Source organism: Cetorhinus maximus, chromosome 1 (assembly GCF_964194155.1).
Source record: "Cetorhinus maximus chromosome 1, sCetMax3.hap1.1, whole genome shotgun sequence".
NCBI classification, from domain to species: Eukaryota; Metazoa; Chordata; class Chondrichthyes; order Lamniformes; family Cetorhinidae; genus Cetorhinus; species Cetorhinus maximus.
In genome coordinates, this window is record NC_135879.1 from 129989675 (window position 1) to 130005594 (window position 15920).

The 15920-nt window shown below is 42.1% G+C and overlaps 1 protein-coding gene across 3 annotated transcripts in view; it reads left to right on the top strand.

Moving 5' to 3' along the window:
* Nucleotides 1-2626: 2626 nt before the first annotated feature.
* Nucleotides 2627-15920, top strand: part of LOC144683359 (kelch-like protein 5) — a 190515-nt gene continuing 177221 nt past the window's right edge. Inside the window, exon 1 of one of the 3 annotated variants that reach the window (XM_078546305.1) lies at nt 2627-2820. The gene's annotated coding sequence lies outside the window, so the exon portion shown is untranslated. Of the gene's footprint in view, nt 2821-3198; nt 3283-15920 lie in introns of those variants that run through there. The other 2 variants (XM_078546321.1, XM_078546313.1) reach the window with 2 other exon arrangements.

Genomic DNA, 15920 nt, shown 5'->3' on the forward strand with positions numbered 1-15920 from the left:
TTTTGTAATTACAATTGTTTCATTTTTAAAATTTATTTACGTGATGTGGGCATCGCTGGCTGGACTAGCATTTATTGCCCATCCCTAATTGCCCAAGAGACGGTGGTGGTGAGCTGCCTTCTTTAACCGCTGCAGTCCATGTGGTATAGGTACACCCACAATGCTGTTAGGAAGGGAGTCCCAGAATTTTAACCCTGCGGGAGTGAAGGAACGGCAATATATTTCCAAATCAGGATGTTGAGTGGCTTGAAGGGGAACTTCCAGGTGGTGGTGTTCCCATGTGTCTGCTGCCCTTGTTGTTCTAAATGGTAGCGTCGTGGGTTTTGAAGGTGCTATCGAAGAAGCCTTGGTGAGTTCCAGCAGTGCATCTTGTAGACGGTACACACTGCTGCTACTGTGTGTCAGTGGTGGAGGGAATAAATGTTTGTGGATGGGGTGCCAATCAAGCGGGTTGCTTTGCCCTGGATGGTGTCAAGCTTCTTGAGTGTTGCTGTAGCTGCACGCATCCTGGCAACTGGGGAGTATTCCATCACTGTCCTGAATGGGCCTTGCAGTTGGTGGACAAGCTTTGGGGAGTCAGGAAATGAGTTAGTTGCCGCAGGATTCCTAGCCTCTGACCCGCTCTTCTAGCCACAATATTTCCATGGCCAGTCCAATTCAGTTTCTGGTCTATGTAACCCCCAAGATGTTGATAGTGGAGGATTCAGCAATGGTAATGCCATTGAATGTCAAGGGGTGATAGTTAAATTCTCTCTTGCTGGAGATGGTGATTCCCTGGCACTTGTGCATCGTGAATGTAACTTGCTACTGCTCAGCCCAAGCCTGGATATTGTCCAGGTTATGCTGCATTTGGACATGGATTGCTTCAGTATTTGAGGAGTCATGAATGGTGCTGAACATTGTGCAATCATCAGCAAACATCACCACTTCTGACCTTATGATGGAAGGAAGGTCATTGATGAAGCAGCTGAAGATGATTGGGCCTAAGATACTACCCTGAGGAATTCATGCAGTGATGTCCTGGAGCAAAGATGATTACCTCCAACAACCACAACAATCTGCCTTTGTGCTAGGTATGACTCCAACCAGCAGAGAGTTTTCCCCAATTCCTATTGACTCCAGTTTTGCTAGGGCTCCTTGATGTCACACTCAGTCAAATGCTGCCTAGATGTCAAGGGTAGTCACTCTCATCTCACCTCTGGAGTTCAGCTCTTTTATCCATGCTTGAACTAAGGCTGCAATGAGGTCAGGAGCTGAGTGGCCCTGGTGGAACGCCAACTGAGTGTCAATGAGCAGGTTATTGTTCAGCAAGTGCCACTTGATAGCACTGTTGATGACCCCTTCCATTATTTTATTGATGATTGACAGTAGACTGACAGGGCGGTAATTTGCCGGGTTGGATTTGTCCTGCTTTTTGTGTACAGGACATACCTGGGCAACTTACCACATAGCTGGGTTGATGCGAGTGTTGTAGCTGTACTGGAACAGCTCGGCTAGGGGCGTGGCAAGTTCTGGAGCACAAGTCTTCAGTATATTGCTGGAATATTGTCAGACCCCATAGCTTTTTCACTATCCAGTGCCTTCAGCTGTTCCTTGATATTGCTTGGAGTGAATGGAATTGGCTGAAGACTGGCATCTGTGATGCTGGGCACCTTCAGAAGAGGCCAAGATGGATCATCCACTCTGCACTTCTGGCTGAAGATCGTTGCCAATGCTTCAGCCTTATCTTTTGCACTGATGCGCTGGGATCCTCCATCATTGAGGATGGGGATATTTGCAGAACCTCCTTCTCCAGCGAGTTGTTTAATTGTCCACTACCGTTCATGACTGGATGTGGCAGAACTGCAGAGCTTAGATCTGATCTGATAAAATTATTTTATGCGCTGATGATTTCTCTCCAGGGTTGCATGGAGTCATGGAGATTGATCTTTAATTTTTGGCGACTTCAGGACAATCCTGAAGTTTGGCAACCCTAGATCTGGTCATCATATATAAAAAGGATATAGAGGCCCTAAGTAGGGTAGATATGATACCAGAAATCCATGGAAAAACAAATCAGGAAAGGATTGACAGGCTGGGTCTCATTTCGCTTGAAAAATGATGAAGGGCTCATTTCGCTTGAAAAATAATGAAGGGGTGATCTAATTTAAATTTTAATTTAATCTTTTAAAAAATGAGAGGTTTTACTAGAGTGGATATAGAGAGAATGTTTCCTTGTGCGGTTGTGGAGACGAACAATGGCCATCAATGTAAGATAGTCACCAAGAAATTCAACACGGAATTCAGAAGAACCTTCTTTACCCAAAGAGTGGTATCAGCATTGAAGTTGTTACCTCAGGGAGTGGTTGAAGTGAATAGTATAACTCTTTTTGAGTGGAAACTAGACAAACAGCGGGGGGAGATTGATACATTTAGATGATGAAAGATGGGAGGAGGCTTGAGTAGAGCATAAACCTGACCTGTTTTTCTGCTGTATATTCTATGTATGTGAGGTATGAATAAGGATTTCGGAAATGATGGGGGTGGTATTGTATTGTATGCCTGGTTTTATGCGTGACCAGTTAATGGAAAAACTACACTTACACCTTCAGCCCATTTCACAGCACTTGGTCCTAAATGCGCAGGCGCACAAACCCAGGCCGCGCACAAACCCAGGTCCCACACGTCAGCAGAGGAGCAGCAGCGGAAGTGAGGCGCGGGAGCTGGAACTTATCCAGTGTTTGTTGTGGTGGAAGCGGCGCGAGAGCCGATTGGAACGTCTTTTCAAACGTTTGGAAACGAAACGGCCGAGCCCGTTGGCAGGAGCGTGACGTAAGCGCGGTGAGTACATTGGACGTCAACGGCTGACGCTCAGTAAGTGGGGAATAGGGAGCGGGGAGGGGTGAAAGTTGGAGTGGGTGAAGGAGTAATTTCGACTTTGGGTGAGTTTAAAACGGGCGTACCATCCAAAATCAAAATTATCCATTATACCGCCGTCTGCTACTTGCGAATTAAAGTGCATACACACCAACCTGTGTGTTTAAATGGGGTTGCCTGGCTGGAATGTCACTTACCTCCAATAGTTGGTGTTTAGGGCGGGAGGCGCTACCCTGAAAGTTGCTGCGGACAGAGTGAGACCAGAGGCAGAGGGCAGCAACTGAACATTTCAACCCAACAACCCATCCAGCCATCTCAACCCGACCCTGTAACCCAACAAGTCCAACCCAGCACCTCAACCCAATCCTGCATCTCAACATCGTCCCTACTCTCTGTCTCCTTCCGCTCAGCCACTTTCCTAACCAAGTCAGTAATTTGCCTTCAATTCCATAAACTTCAACTTCAGCTGACAATCTCTTATGAGGGACTTTATTAAGTGACTTCCGTAAATCCATATAATTACATCGATTGAAATTCCCTGATTTAGTCACCTCTTAAAAACTAAAGTTCATAAGCCATGACCCACCTACCCTTTACCCTCTGACCAGCTGAAAATGTTCAACTTCTGAGTCACTCTGACCCTAACTATAGACTTTGAACAACAGATGCAAAGTAAAATACTGCAGATGCTGAAAATTTGAAATAAAAACAGAAAATGCTGTTTTGGCAGAATTTGTGGGGAGAGAAACAGAGTTAACGTTCTGATGGGGTTGTCTTATGATGAAAAGTTGGACACGGTTCGGCCTGTGTCCACGAGTTTAGAAGCGTAAGAGATAACTTTATCAAAAACTTTAAGATCTTGAAGGGTCTTGACAGAGTGGATGTGGAGAGGATGTTTCCTCTTGTGGAAGAATCTGAAACTGGGAGTCATGGTTTAAAAATAAGGGGTCGCTCATTTAAGACATGAGAAATTTTTTCTCTGGGCGTCATGAGTCTTTGGAACTCTTAAAAGGTGGTGGAAGCAGGGTCTTTGAATATTTTTAAGGCAGAGCTAGATACATTCTTGAGTAACAAGGGGGTGAAAGTTATCTGGGGTAGGCGCGAGGTTACGATCAGATCAGCCATGATCTTGTTGCAGGCTTGAAGGGCTGAGTGGCCACTCCTGCTCCTAGTTTGTATGTTCATATGTACCTAAAACGTTAACACTCTTTCTCTCCAGACAGATGTTGCTGGACCTTATTTTTTATATTCATGGGATGTGGGCTTTGCTGGCTGGGCCAGCATTTTTTGCCCATCCCTAGTTGCCCTTGAGAAGGTGGTGGTGAGCTGCCTCTTGAACCACTGTAGTCCATGTGTTGAAGGTACACTCATGGTGCTGTTATGAAGGGAATTCTAGGATTTTGACCCAGCGACAGTTAAGGAATGGCGATATGTTTCCAAGTCAGGATGGGGAACATTTCCAGCATTTTCTGTTATTATTCCCAACAACAGATGTTAGGCTTATTGGTCTTTTTTTCCCTGGTTTCCTTCTGTAATCTTTCTTAAATAGCAGAGTGACAGGTGCAATTTTCCAAACTAAAGGACGGTTCCTGAATTGAGAGAACTTTTGGGAGGTTATAAAATCACAGAATCACACAGTGCAGAGGAGGCCCTTCGGCCCATCGAGTCTGCACCAACACGTGAGAAACACTTGACCTACCTAATCCTATTTACCAGCACTTGGCCCATAGCCTTGAATGTTATGACATGCCAAGTGCTCATCCAGGTACTTTTTAAAGGATGTGAGGCAACCCGCCTCCACCACCCTCCCAGGCAATGCATTCCAGACCGTCACCACCCTCTGGGTAAAAAAGTTTTTCCTCACATCCCCCCTAAACCTCCTTCCCCTCACCTTGAACTTATGTCCCCTTGTGACTGACCCTTCAACTAAGGGGAACAGCTGCTCCCCATCCACCCTGTCCATGCCCCTCATAATCTTGTACACCTTGATCAGGTCGCCCCTCAGTTTTCTCTGCTCCAACGAAAACAAACCAAGTCTATCCAACCTCTCTTCATAACTTAAATGTTTCATCCCATAGTTGGGGGACCTGCAATGTTCCTAACTGCCTATAATATCTTTGGATGGAATCTGATCCTGAGATATTTGACACTCCTTTGATGCTTTTTAGTGCCATTAATTTCTCCATTACTTTTGCCTTGCTTAAATAAATTTTGTTGGGTCCCGGTCCCTGATTAGTGTCCCTGGGTGTCAGCGTGCTGACCTACCAGTAAACTTATATTTAAAACCAGAATTCTATGCAGAATTTAAATATCTCTCATCTAGAGTCAGGAACAAGAGGAATGATGCTCTCCATCATTCTCGTGCAGTTTGTTGAAAACAGCTATGGTACTAAAGAGAGAATTGGGAAGGGGACTTCGGCTCATTCTGTTGGCAGAGGAAACCATGAAGTGCAGAAAATATCGAAGGAAAAAGAGTAGTAATGTAAAATTAAAAGCAACCATCTGCCTTATAGACAGTTGGATAGTATCTTGATAATTAAGAAATCATGTGTCATTAAAAAAGTAAAAATTCTTTCACATTTTTAATGGGGGAGGGAGTGATTAAAAGCGGGCAATTCAACTAGGCTTGTAAAATGTGAGGGTTAGAAAGTAAGGAAAAGATAGTTGATAATACCAAGAGAAAGACCCACTGAACTGCATGAAAACCAGACAAATTATTGTAAATGGTTGGAGAAGGAAAAATTGTAAACATTTTGAAAAAGAACAAAATGTAGAGTCAAGAGGAAAAAGCAGGGAATGGGACTAATTGGATAGCCCTTTCAAAGAACTGGCATAGGCATACTTTTTTGGGGATTTTTTTATTCGTTCATGATTGCTGGCAAGGCTAGTATCTATTGCCTATTCCTAATTGCCCTTGACAAGGTGGTGGTGAGCAGCCACCTTGACCGACTGCTGTCCACACGATGTAGATACACTCACAATGTTATTAGGGAGAAAGTTCCATGGATCTGACCCAGTGACAGTGAAGGGATGGCGATATAGTTCCAAGTCAGGATGGTGTGTGACTTGAAGTGCAACTTGCAGGTGGTGGTGTTCCCATGCATCTGCTGCCATAGTTCTTTAGTTTGTAGATTACGTGGGTTTGGAAGGTGCTGTTAAAGCAGCCTTAGCGAGTTGCTGCAGTGCATCTTGTAGATGGGACACACTGCTGCCACTTTGCACTGGTGCTGGAGGGAGGGAATGTTTAAGGTGGTGGATGGGGTGCCAGTCAAGTGGGCTGCTTGTCCTAGGGTTCTTGATTGTTGTTGGAGCTGTATTCATCTAGGCACAAAAGCAAAATACTGCGGATGCTGGAATTCTGAAATAAAAACAGACTGGAAATACTCAGCAGGTCTGGCAGCATGAATTGAGTTTTGATGAAAAGTCACAAACCTGAAACGTTAGCTCTTTCTTTCTCCATTCATCTTGGCAACACACTTGTCCAACACGGTTCAGACTTGGCTCTATAGATGTTGGACAGGCTTTGGGAAGTCAGAATTCGCAGTATCTGACCTGCTCTTGTAGCCACAGTATTTATATGGCTAGTTCAGTTAAGTTCCTAGTCACTGGTAACCGCCCCCCATGATGTTGATGCAGTGATGGTAATGCCATTAGATGTCAAGGGGAGCTGGTTAGTTTCTCTCTTGTTGGAGATAGTCATTGCCTGACACTTGTGTGGCGTGAATGTTACTTGCCATTTATCAGCACAAGTCTGAATGTTACCTGCATGCAGGCACAGTCTGCTTCAGTATCTGAGGAGTTGAGATTGGAACTGAACACTGCAATCTTCAGTGAATATCACCACATCTGACCTTGCATTGGAGGATAGGATGGAGCAGCTGAAGATGGTTAGGCCCAGGACATGAATGAGATGATTGATCTGCAACAACCACAACCATCTTCCTCCCGATTCCCATTGACTTCAGTTCTGCTAGAGCTCCTTGTTGTCACGCTCGGTCAAATGCTATCTTGATGTCAAGGACAGTCCATCTCACCTGACCTCTGCTATTCCCCTATGTCACTCATGGTTGAACCAAGGCTGTAATGAGGCCTGGAACCAAGTGGCCCTGGCAGAACCTAAATTGAGCAGCAATGACAGGTTATTACTGAGTAAGTGCCACTTTATAGGACTATCAACAACACCTTCCATCATTTTGTTGATGATTGAGAGTAGAGTGATGGGGAGATTACTGGCAGGATTGATTTGTCCTTATTTTTGTGGACAGGACATACCTGGACGATTTTCCACATTGTCAGGTAGATGCCAGTGTTGTAGCTGTACTAGAGCAACTTGTCCTCCAGAAAATGCTGTGCCACTAGACAAGTCTACAGTACTATTGCCATAATGTTGTCAGGATTCATCCAGCCTTTGCTCTATAGAGTGCTTTCAGCCGTTTCTTGATATCATGTGGAGTGAACTGAATTAGATGAAGATTGGTGTCTGGGATTCTGGGAACCTCAGAACAAGGCTGAGATGATCATCTACTTGGCAGTTCTGGCCTAAGATGGTTGCAAATGCTTCAGCCTTGTCTTTTGCACTCACATGCTGGACTCGGCTGCCATTGAGGATGGGGATGTTCGTAGAGCCGCCTCCTCCTCCTCCTCCTGTTCATGGTTTAATTGTCCACTCTCATTCACAATGGACCTAATTGCCTCCTTCTGCACTGTTTATTCTGTGATTCCAAACGATGATGAATTCACTTCTGCTTTGGAGAGGGAGGTAACCTGAAAACATCAAACTGATGATGAATTCTGTAACAGTGCATTGGATTGTTGTATTGCAATGAATTGTTGGCTGTCCTTAGCCTCCACCTCAAAGAAATTCTTTGTGATATATCTAAGTTGAGATCTAAATTGGAATAAAACCACTGCAGAGTATCCATTTTAAGCACACATTATGTTGTGCAGAATAACTGGAAAATCACCAAAATAGGAAAGCAGTATTTAGATTTAGGCATTTTTTGGCAGGGTCTCCTGAGATTCCTTAATAGAAATGTAGCAGAAGCTTTGAACAGATGTAGCACTAGAATTTATTTGCACGGAAATGTGTAATTTGATTGTTATGTCCTGATTTGAGCAGAACTTCAGTTTAACTCTCTAAGGTTCTACTTTTTATTCATGCGTGTAGCTCGGGTCAACCATTAAGACTTTCTAGCTGAAGGAACTATTTGTGTGATTTAGCAATGTCATCAAAATACCTTCAAAGTATATATTTAGAAAAATACAGCGGCACTCAGATTCTAAGGGCTTTAATTTTTTTATTTCATTTTTAGTCTTCATGAATTCTTGTACTACTTACCTTCATCTGCCAAGATCAAGGGCTAAAGACTTTCTTCCTTGTCTTTGCTTGTGTGCTTCTATAGTTGTCTGCTGATAACTATGTGATCTGCGCTACTGCCCCGCTGACTCTTTTTCAATTTTTTTTCCCCACGATATAAATAAGTCCTTTGTCTTTGCTTGGCGATCCCCTCACAACGTGTATGATTGACGTCAGGAATTCATTGTACATTGAAGTAGAAGCTTGATCCTCTCCCCAGCACATCATCAGATTACATATCATCTATTTCCCAAATGCTGTTCAAAAACTCAAGCGGAGAACAAAAAAATACTGATTGGGTAATCAGCATTTAAATAAATAAGTATTTTATAAATAATCAGTAATTAAAATAAAATGCTCGCCAACCATTTATTTCAAAGGAGTATAAAAATAGGGAACTCTTGCTAAAACTATACAAGGCACTGGTTAGACCACACCTAGAATATTGTGAACTGTATTGGTCCCCTTATCTAAGGAAAGATATAGTGGCATTGGAGGCAGTCCAGAAAAGGTTCATGAGGTTCATCCTGGTATGGAGAGATTTTCTTATGAGGAGAGGTTGAGTAGGTTGAGCCTGTACTCATTGGAATTTAGAAGAATGAGAGGCGACCTTATTGAAATATATAAGATTCTGAAGGGGCTTGACAGGGTAGATGCTTAGAGGTTGTTTGCCCTTGTGGGAGAGTCTAGGACCAGAGGGCACAATCTCAGGGTAAGGGGGCGTCCATTTAAGACAGAGATGAGGAGGAATTTCTTCTGAGGGTAGTGAATCTGTGGAATTCTTTACTGCAGAAGGGTGTAGAGGCTGGGTCGTTAAGTATATTCAAGGCTGAGATAGCCAGATTTTTAATCAGTAAGGGAATCAAGGATTATGGGGAAAAGGCAGGAAAATGGAGTTGAGGATTATCAGATCAACCATGGTCTCATTGAATGGTGGAGCAGACTCGATGGGTTGAATGGCCTACTTCTGCTCCTACGTCTTACGGTTTTATGGTCAAAAGAAATTGGAAAAACTATTTTACTTGTGCACCATTTGGCCTATATGCTTTTTTTTAACTGATAATTATGAGATACTTAAAATACTGTAGAGTGGTTCTTCAAAGAGTTGTTGACCTGAGTAGTTCTGGTTGCTATGGAAACTGACAGGGTTGAATCCATAGCAGTTAAGTATGTGTCCCTACCTTAAAAGGCTGTCATTGTTATCGGGATTTTGAAAATGGCTTGTAAATGATTTTCTCCCTTTTTGATAGACTTGAATTTTACCAGTAATGAGTCGTGTTGTGCTTTGGAAAGATTTAAGGAATCTGTAATCGTGTTTTTTTTCTTGTATATCACTCTAAAGTTTAAATGTAATGACTTTTTAAAAAATTACTATCTACATAGAACATTTAGACCTTATTTAATTTTGTAGACCACTGTGTCACTGTGTACTTTTTGGTCATAGTTGGCAGAAAGTGCAGTAAAGAATTCTTCTGGCAGATGTAGATACGTCACAGATGTATTCGTGATTTTCTCTTCTTGGTATTGCAAGAAATTATAAATTGGTTATCTTTAGAAATATCTGGGATGTCACTAGATGCTAATGTATAATGTTTCTCGCTTGTTTTTGTATAATGTGGAGGATTACAATTTCCTTTTGGTCATAAAGTTTCAGCTAGGAAATACTCTGTATTATGCCAAACAAATGTCATGCTCACTCTTAGTGAGTAAGCTCCTTTCAGCAATATGGAGGTTTACATGGCTGCTTTTGAAGACATAGTTTTCCCGTCCATAGTTGTGAGAAGTTGGTGAAACCCATTTGAATCGCTGTTGTCCGTGTGGTGAAGATGCTCTGACGATGATGTTAGGCTATGGTGCGTAAAGTGGAGGGAAACTTGGAGGTGATGGTGTTCCACAATTTTGTTATTGTTGTCCTTCTTGGTGTAGACGTTCATAGGACTGGGTAATGTTGGTAAGTTACTACAGTGCATTCTATAGGTGTTATATACTGCAGCCCCAGTGGAGGGGGATTATATTGAGTCCTGTGTGCTAGTCAAACATACTTCTATGATCTGGGTGGTGTCAGTTTGTGTGTCAGTATTCTTGTAGCTGTGCCAATGTAGACAAGTAATGAGCATTTCATCAAACTCCTGATTTGAATTTGTAGATTGTAGATGTTGGAGATGCATTAACAGGTCAGGAGGTAAGCCACTCATCAGTGTACACAACCTTGTTAAGGCATTACGATCCTGTTAGGGACTGTTAATGTTTAAAGAGAAATCCGAACACCCAGTGATTAACTGAAAGAAATTATCTCGATTTCAAGTTTTTAAACAAAAACAAACTACTGTATATAAAGAGAAATTAAACAAAGTGATCATCATTAACTTAACACGATAGCTTATGCTACAATCTCAGTTCTACTTGTTACTTCTCCCCAAGAGTTTCCTTACACATCATAAGAATCTTGAAGGTTCATTCACTTTTCCTGGGACCAAAGGTATGTCACAGCCCTCCGTAATTCACTCTAATTCTCCTCAGTATTTCAACTTTCTCTGAGATATGAAATTTCATGGAGATCCTTCCATTAGTTTTTGGCTAAGCAATCCTCCAGATTCTCTTCAAAACCTCAACTTTAGTCTTCTCAACTCAAACTTAGGCTTCTTTGCATTCTCTAAGCTAAGTGCTGGTTTTCACTAAGGGTTAATATAAATTTCTTCCTCCAGCTCCAAGATAGACAAATCTTCCAGCTTCTTCCACCCCCCCCACCCCCCCTGGTTTCAAGTCTCCAAACTGACTGAGTTCTGTCACAAGGTTAATTGCCTTTTACTGTGAGGGCCATTGTAGATTCCTTCCTTTAGCTTCAAACTAGGCAAATCTTCCAGCTGCTTTTTCCTTCACGAAATCCAGACTCAGCTCGAGCAGTACCCATATTCTGTACAGTGAATGATAAAGTTAGTATTTTCTCTGCTTAAAGTGTAGGCCTGCTAACAGTCATCTCCTGTTGGCTCTCCCACCCCAGTGAGATGTGGTCTACACCAAAGCAAAACTGCAACTGCCTGCTTTCTGACCAAACACTTAGATAACTTAAACAAAATAACCGTCTACCCCACTTATGACAACGTCGCATCCTTTAGGATGTCCTCAAACAGAAATGTAAATTAATTATTTTACCTTCAACACGACTCTTTGATTCTGTAACCCATATGACTAATGTACATTGCTAATGGAGTTTATGACCTTTTCTCCAGAATTTCTGTCCCTATCAAGAAACCCCCTCATTGACCAACTGCCCCAACCTCTTTTCATCTCGGAACTACATACATAATTTAATTTTCTTATTGAATTAATTGGAGACCTCCTCACTCTACCACAAGCCTAATGGTAGGTCATCCATTGTTCAAGTCCACTGTCAACACCGACCTTATTGAATAAACCCAGGCTTCTTTGAGTTTGTTTACCAGATTCCCAATCAAATGCCCCCGATAAACCACAGTTAAAACTTCAATTCTTAAAACTAAAAGTTATATTCTAAAACATATGAATTATGAACTAGATGTTTGCAAAAAAGGCAAGTCTTTTGTCTCAGATTTGCCCTTCTTATTTTTTATAATTCTTGCTCAATTTTATTTGTGCTTATCACGCTGAAGAATGCCAGTGGAGCTAAAGACAATTTTTTTCTATTTTGAGTTTCAAAATAAACAGCTTCAGGCCGGAAAGGAAGTATACCTTGCTCTTCAATTGCATCGAACACACTTCTGCAACATTGTGATTTGTTCCTAGCCTTCCCACCCATAATCCCCATTTTTTACATTTTTGTGGTATCTCTGACTTGAGTTTACCAATTTTAATGTCTTATCATGTGTTCAATGCAGTTATAATGTCGTCCATGTAGCTACAACTCCTTCTTACCTCAAAGTTCCATTTGTATATGTTACTACACAAATGTTTTATAAGGAATTGATAGACAAATAATCCATAAAATTATCATTTGTCACACATGACATTTAATGTTTCAAGCAAAGAATAATTGTTTTGAAAATCTGCCTGCACTAGATCCGACTGTTCCATAAACTCTGATGTCCTTTGCTGGTAAACAGGTTAGGTGGCGCTTCTCTGCTTTTCCAAATAGAATAAATCTTGTAGTGAGTGGAGTTAATTAGATGTTGACATGAGAAAAAAAAATGAGGTCTGGCTGGTAATGTACTGGAACTGATAGACAAATGAGCTGTGACTATTGAAGGGACTGCTTTTTGAACTCTGTCGGAAATTTCATTTCTCAGTCAACTGAAGGAAGACTGAATTCCAAAAGTAATAGTGTATAAGGGCTGTTTATAAATTGACTATTAGAACTTAAGAGACTTGACTTATGCCAATGACAGGAGACCAATTGGGAGGGTAATAATTTCTTGAATTGCAACTGAGGAATTCTTAAACAATTTTTAATGTATACGGGGCACTCTATACAATACAATCTTAACATTCTAAAGTTTATTGCATTTATAGTACCCACATTGTTTTCTCTGTAGAACACAAAATACAGCATGACAGTATTGTGAATCAATGAATATTTTAGAACTGTTTCTCATACAATTTATACCATCTGCAGGTTTCTGTGATTGCTATTATAATTTGTTAACTCTAGTAGCAACAATGAATTATCAAAATGCTAAGAAAAAGAATAGCAACATAACCATCATCAAAGATATGTATCATGGCATAATTAAAGCTAAAGTATTTTTTTGTTATCACCTTTTGGCTCAAACAACTGTATCCAATTACCACAAGAGCAATTTTTCTATGAAATCTTCTCTGTTGAAATGGCTGCTAATTTATAGGAAGAATCACGTTTATCAGATTTGGAGACCAGTACAGGTGGTTACTCTGATTCCAAACTTTACTGATGCAGTCAAACACATAGCGATCCACTTGTAAACTTTCAGCTACAATGGCCTTCCATTTCAGCGGATGGCTATGGGCTTTCAGATAACAGATTTCCCATAGTTTCTGGGCAAGTGCATAAAAATGACATTTTAACAGCAATGTGCACTGGTTCATGGAAGATTTTATGTTTATGATTATGCAGATGAATTTTAGTGGAAACTAACTGTAACCTGACCACACAATTTGCACCCAAATTTCTGATGGTGCCCAAAGCAGAAACTTACCCCCAATGTGTTTATGCCCTCTCCCACATATTTTTTCATCTCTCTTTCAACTCTATTTTAACCCCTACAACCAGGCTTGCACCCCTCCCATAGTCCACAAGGGTGTCACCTTTCTCAAACGCCTCCTTTCCACATCAGGCATCGAACCCCCACCCCCCCTCCCCCGCAACCCCTCGCCACCCTCCACAAGACCTGTTCCCCCCGTTGGTGCTCTGTCTACCCCGGCCTCTCCATCAAGACCCCCTACACCTCTCTCTCCCCACTCCCTGGGCCTCACCTTCCCACCCCGCTGTGAGGCCACCTGCATTTACTTGGTCCTGGTCTCAGGGGCTTTGAATCTGTGGACCTCTTGTAATCCCAGTCAAGCCACTGCTGCCATTAGTGCTGCTGGGACTACAGAGATGCCTGCCAGTCTGATTGGCAAGCAGCTGTCTGAGATGGGACCTCCTCCCAACTGAGGGGCGAAAGTCCTGTCTCCAGCCAATTAATGCTTGGAGCATTAAATGACCGCACGGCAGCTGGTATTGGTGAAGATGCATTCCCTGCTGACTCTTCAGGTGGCAGGGGTGGGAAATCCCACCATCCAAAAAATCCTGCCCATTGCCTTTAGCTTTGCCACTAACTCCATCTCCCCCCTGGCCTCAGTGTTGGGCTGATTCAAACTGTTCATAAACCTCAACCCTATACTAATATTCTGATTCCACATCCTCTGTGTTAATAAAGACAACATAATATTACCACCAACTGTTCCTACTTCATCCTATTTGGCACTGAAATCTTCATTCACGCTTTAGTCATTTCCGTGTTCAATTATGGAAATCTTCTAGTGGGCAATTTCCCACTCTATAAACTTCAATTTGTTTGTATCCTGTCCCACACTAAGCCCTGTTCGCCTATCATCCCCATCCTTGCTAAGTCTACATTGGCCCCTGATATCCCAGTGTTTAAAATTTGAAATTCTCTTCCTTATTTTTAACTCCCTTTTATTGACGTTCTCTTCCCTGGCTTTGTAACCGCCAGCCCCACTAGCCCCCAACTCAAATTCTTCATTCCTCTGGCCATGGCATCCTGTGCACCTCCCATCCTCATGCTCAATCATTGGCTGTCGTACCTACAGCTACCCAGACCCCACACTGGGAAGTTATCTCTTAAATTCTTCCACTTCTCAAACTACCCTTCAAGACCTTCCTTAAAACTCAGTTATTTCACCACACTTTTGGGCACCTACTCCTAATCGTTTCTGGATTTTAAAAATGCTTGGATGAGTATAGCTCCAACAACACTCGAGATGCTCCACACCATCCAGACAAAGCAGCAAGCTTGATCAGCACTCCATCCACTGCCTTAAACATTCACTCCTTCCACCACCAACACACATCCAACAGGATTTCCGTTTGTCTCTTTCTTCTCTCCTGCAGTGGCAGCAGTGTGTACCATCTACAGGATGCACTGCAGCAACCTGCCAAGCCTCCTTAAGCTTCATCTTCCAAACTCACAACATCTACTACCTAGAATGGCGCAGGAATTCTCACCTCATAGGGCTGCTAGCCAATCGGAGGCCAACAGCTCTGCCGTACCAGCAACGCCACCAGGAACAGTGTCCATTGGCGGTACTGCACTGAGGGCATCAATGAGGCATTCAGCAATGGACCTGGACATACAACTAAGTCCATGACCTCAACTGCCTACTTAAGGGCCTCAGTTGGCCCACGGGCAGCCATCTATCCGCCTCCACCCCGCTTGTAAAATAATAGCAGGGATGGGGGCAGGTGAGCAGGCAGCGGGCACGCTGCAGATGGCATGGTGTCATGTTTTATGGGTCCACCCACCTGCTTTCCCATCAGCGGTAAAATCCAGCCCATTATTTTAGAGGATTCCAGTATGCTGATTATGAGCCAGCATGATTGCAGTTTGGCATGGAAAGATTGTTTATGACAGTTTGGTTCAGTCACAAAAAATAGGAACTAATTGGAATTGAAATAATAGGGGTTGTCCTGGGAGCTGATTAACCTTGGCTTAGTTCTGGGATTGATTGCCGAGACTTTATAAAATTGCAGTGTTATATGCAAACGTAGACTTTTAATTTTATAGATTTGTCCTACATCGCTGAAAAACTTACTGAGACAATTTTTATGATGGTGATTGAAGTTACTAGTTGTGTTCTCTAACTTCTTTGGGTGCCATAAAAAATATATTGAATTGAAGTGTTATATAGAAGATATTTAACGTAAAGAAGTATTTTGCTGTATAGAGGTTGTTTTACTTTTAATGAGTTTGTACCTAAGCCTCTCAATAAATCAGTGAGTGTAAACAATTAATGCAAAATATTAGCCAGAGAAAGCATTTAATCAAACTAAAGCAGAGGCTAGTTTGACAATCACATAGAAGTTCTTGGGAAAGAAAGTACAAATAATTGTTTTAGTGATTTTTACAAATAGAGTTCTCATTTTGAGTTTGAAAAGTAACTGTCAATAAAAGATAAGAGTGTGAATTGCTAGCCTCTTAGGATTTAGGACTTAGGAGCAGGAGTAGGCTATTCAGTGTATGATGTTCACCTGACT